Below are 5,003 nucleotides of genomic sequence, written 5' to 3'. Positions count from 1 at the left end.
CTTATAACTTTGTCTATATTGTATTGATACATCTACCATATTACATTGTACATTTCTACCTCTGATACTATGACATTGTTTACAGTTGAAGATCATTGTCTTCATATATTGCACAGTTGTTTATTCTTTTAATCTTCAAGTTAGATAGGTATTGAGAATTATATGTTTGTCATATTTATTTTTAAGTTAATCAGGTCTTTTAGTTACATAGAGATTATATTTAGTATAGATAGTATGATATTCAGCCTCTTCAAGAGCTGTAGAAAATGGCCTTTAATCTAACCTAAAATTTCTATGCCAACGAGACACAATTACTCCTGGCAACACCACTCTACTCCCGAGAGAACGTTGAGCACCAAAGACACTCCACTGGGAGCTTGTCTTCTTGGCAGAACTGGCCTTTGGGTTAAGAAAAGCCCATACATCAACTTCTGACAAAGATACAGACTATCCCTAAGTGGATGAAACAGGATTGTCTTATCCTGCCAAGACAGGGTAGGATAGTTCTAAGAATGGTATGCCAGTTATGTTAGGCCTTAGCCAAAGTTGGTTGACTCAACATTGCAAACGAGACTTTGGGTGATTGCCCAGGTAGTCAGTTGTCTCTGTCAATTGTTGCACATTTTGGATATCTCTCGATTGTTAAGTAATATTTATTCCCTTCTCAGATCTTTGACGGAGTTGAAGATTACATAATTGTAGTTACTCTCTATGTTATTTAGACTCCTTGAGATAGAATGTTTAGCAAAAGTTTTGTTCTCAATATTGTTTGTTATATTTATTATTTGTTATTATTGTATATAGTTGTATTTGGTTTAGTTCTATCTTATTTAGACAAAAGGGGGAGATGTAGGGATATAGCCCCACCCATTGGGGGCGTGTTCGCCTCGGGCTAATGTTTACGGATAAATCTGCCGGGCGTGATCCCAGCAGCCCTTTTTCTTTTGCTCCTCTTTTCCTATTCTCCGCAGGAACCTGTGGTCCTGTAAATCTATTTCCTTATTAAAGCTGTATATATCTATATAATCTGTCTGCATTCATTTACGTTGCCACAGTGTCCTGTGGTCTTTTGTTCCGAATTCCAAAGGGAATATAAGCCCACTTGTGTTTGTAGTCTTTTCCTTTCCCTGGCTGTTTTTCCCCAACCCTCCATATTTACATGCTTATCCTGGAGCTAAGTTTTTGAAGAAGTTTCTCTTCCACTTGCCCAAATTGAACACTCACAGACATTTCGGCTCACAGACATTTCAGTTATGAACTGCTCACAGCCTTCCTTGGTGACTTGCTTGCAGTACCTCAGGTCAATATGACAAAAATTTCCACAGCGTTTGAAGAAGGACAGGCACTGGTCAGTGGCCTTATTGCAGTCTGATAGGTTGATCTCTGTCAGAGAGTCTCGGGTGGTAGTGCCAACTGCAGTGAGCAGGTTGATGGAATGGTTACAGTAACTGAGGTGGAGCATCTTCATCTTTTTCTTTTCTTCTGGGCCTTTAGCCCCTTCAGTGCTGGGCCCAATGGTGGGTGAGCTGAAACGTGATTGGTCACTCTCCCAGGTTTTAGAAGGTGCCTCAGGCAGATCGTTCTCTGGTTCCTGCTTGAAGCGCTAAAGGGTTTGTTGGCCAGTGTCAACCGATCCTCGGCGTTCTTCCAGGACCGTCACTTTTTCCTGAAAAGCTTCTTTGCCAAGTTTTAGCTGATGCTGGAAGTAAGTGAGACTAGATCTCCACCAAGGGCTGATACTGCTGCCTAGAGGTGGCCTCGGCGAGAGGTGAGAGGAGACGCTTGAAGCATCGAGGCTCGCTTGCGTCCACTCAGCTCTTGGGACTTCTCATATTTCCCCATCATCCTTAGGTGCACATTATCAGACTTTGGGCGTAGGATGCCATCTGCAGACACCTTCTTAGGATGCTCATCTTACCTGCATCGGGAGCCTCTTCACACTTTCTCCTCCGCTTGGCAGACTCTTGCCCTTCCTTGTCCGGTTCATCTTCTGCTTCTTGAACAAGGAGCCAGGCAGGTTGGAGGCATACTTAAAGCCAGGGTCACGCTTTTGTTTCCCTGTCTTGCCAGCATGGTTACACTTCGGACACTCCCAGCAGTTGGGAAGCTCATCGTTGACCACAGCCTCTTGATTCCTTAAGGTATCCAGGGTGGGTGATCTCGTTGCAGATAGAGCACTCCATAAGCATGAGGTTAAATTTGCCTTCCTCCTCCTACACTGTGTCTTCCTTCCCTGCCTTGCCACACACAAGACACACGGTGGTGTGGGGCAGCACTGGCACAATACACTGCCGCCTGATGCAACTCTGCTTCATGCGCCTGGGGCCTCCAAACTTCTTCATGTCCTTGAAAAGTGACACTCTCCACACTCCTTCCGTAGGCAGGCCTCGCACTTGTGGCATGGCGTCCGGCGCCTGAGAGCTCCTCCTGTTGTTCGGTTGGCAGTCAACTTCACCGCTGAGGCTGGGCCCTACTTGCCCTTAGGTCGACCCACCATCCGCTTCTGGTTGGGCTCAGATTCATAGTCGTCATCCTCGACACTCAGGGACATGGCCATGGCTCATGGCAGTCCCAGACATTGCTTTTAGTTAGTTTTATCATGGAATGCTTTTCTTTCTCCATCTGTTGTGACTGAAAGTTTTTCTTTTTCGTTTTCTTTTATTTTGGTTCTTCGAGACAGCGTTTCTCTGTAGCTTTGGAGCATGTCCTAAAACTAGCTCTTGTAGACGAGGCTGGCTTCAAACTCACAGAGATCCGCCTGCCTCTGCCTCCAGAGTGCTGGGGTTAAAGACATATGCCACCACTGCCAGGCTGACTAAAGTTTTTCTAGGTATAATAGTATTGCTGACATCTGTGGTCTGTTAGAATTTGTAGAACATCTGTACGGGCCTTTTTGACTTTTAGAGTATTCATTGAGAATTATGATGTTATTCTAATGTGTCTGCCTTCACTTCATTTGGTCTTTTTCCTTTGCACCTTTTAATAATTTTCCTATATTCTGTGCATTTAGTGTTTTGATTATGACATGTCATGGGGAATTTCTTTTCTGGTCAATTCTATTTGGTATTCTCTATGATTCTTGTACCTTGGTAGGTACCTCACTATTTACTTTAGGGAAATTTTCTACTGTGATTCTGTTGAAAATTCTTTCTGTGTCTTTGACTTATGTTTCCTCTCCTTCTACTACAATATTACTCTAAGATTTGATTTTTCATAGTATCCCATACATACTGTATGTTTTATTCCTGGATCTTTTTAGATTTAACATTTTATTTGACTGAAGTATCCATTTCTTTTATACTTTCTTCCATGCCTGCAATTTGCTTTCCCATCTAATGTTTTCTGTTGGCAAAGCTTACCTTTGAGATTTTTCTTCAAGTTCTTCATTTTTTAATCCAGATTTTCCTCAGCTTGGATTTTCTTCAGTAATTCTATTTCTATTTTCATGTCTTACCAGTTTTCTCCATCTCATTTTATTGTGTTTTCATAGATTTGATTAATGGACTTATTCATATTCTCTTTAAGTTCTTTAAACATATTTATTATAGCCATTTTGAAGTCCTTGTTTTGCCCTTCAGCTATGTTACATTTCTCAGTGCCTACTGTAGGAAGTTGCTAGATTCTTGTAGAGGTATATTGCCCTGGCTGTATTTTTTTTATTGTATTTTTATACTAATGTCTAGAAGAATTATTGAAATTTTATGGTCTTGTCTTATTTGGGTGTGTACTTTATCCCTTGGTTTCTGTTGTCCTCTCTGAATTTTCAGATAGTGTGGTAGCTATAAGTGGCCTGGTGGGTAGTGTTTCTGCATTACTGGCAACTTGTAGTCGGTGGGGCTTCCAAGCAGAATAGGTTTCTAGGTATTAGGGCTTATACAAAAGAATGGGAATTGGCTTGAAGTGGTGTGTGTTAGAAATGCAAATGCAGAAAGCAGGGTCTTTTATGAGGATACCTTGGAGAGTGGAGCCAGAGAGGGGGAGTAGGCCCCTGTAGGTGGTGTGCTTCAGTTCTGGAGAGGAGACTGATGTGCCATCTTTTCATTATCCATTAATCAAAACATTTTTTATTTTATGATATATGTAGCTTTAGAATATGTTTTCCAAATACATACAGACTATTTATTTCATCTTACTGTTCAGTAATCTCTATAAAGCATAAAAATCATATAAAGCATACAAAGTATCTGTGAAATATTGTTGGGAATTTTTTGTGTTATTTCTATTGCATTTCATACAGGTAATAAATTGGTTTTCAGCATATGTTTTGAGTGTTTTTGCTGTTGTGCATAAATTTCTGGGTTCAAATGTGCTAAATCCCTGAGAATGAGGTGTGAATGTTCTCTTCACAGCTACTGGAAGAGGAGACAGTTTGATACTAGTTTAAAACAGCCTTTTCATGACTGCACCTAGCTTCCAGCACTCTCTACTGGAGTCAAGTGTCAGGTTGGTACCCCAGGTGCATTTTGAGAGTTTACATAAGAATGATATCGATCATTCTTAGATTTTTCTTGTGAATCTCTGGAATATTCAGATTTTAAATGTAACAACAATTCTAGCATTAGTAGCTTTAAAAATGAATAAATATGTGTGTTTGTAACTCAGATATTTGAAAGACTGTCTTTCCTGTGCATTGCTTAAATTTATGAATCTTACAAATCTTTGCATACTGCTGTTGTGAATTATTTTATGTATAGTTTTCTTTTTACTCATCTGACCTTCCTTATTAGAAAAAAGAGGCACTTATCATAATGTGTCAGGAGCCGTGTCTCCCCCAAATTATTATAGGAAGCACCGCTGTGAGGAGTTTTGCAGAGAGCTTCACTTTCCAATTGTATTGAGAATAGTCTTATTGACCAAGCCTATCTCACACCCAAATTAACTGTTAATTGAGAGCTATCTGTTAGCAGAACCTGCCTCACATTCCAAACTATGTAGACAACTAGGTGTGTCACCTTGTGACTTCCCGACCAAGGAATCATGACCTGACCCATCGTAACCTCTCG

General features: G+C 40.6%; 1 pseudogene; it reads right to left on the bottom strand.

The window, feature by feature from the left end:
* Window positions 1-1,174: 1,174 nt before the first annotated feature.
* Window positions 1,175-2,557, bottom strand: LOC130872623 (lysine-specific demethylase 2B-like; annotated as a pseudogene).
* Window positions 2,558-5,003: the final 2,446 nt, after the last annotated feature.

This window comes from Chionomys nivalis, chromosome 4, assembly GCF_950005125.1.
Source record: "Chionomys nivalis chromosome 4, mChiNiv1.1, whole genome shotgun sequence".
NCBI lineage: Eukaryota > Metazoa > Chordata > Mammalia > Rodentia > Cricetidae > Chionomys > Chionomys nivalis.
Note: the sequence above shows the minus strand (reverse complement) of the source record. Positions and strands in the feature narration are given on the sequence as shown.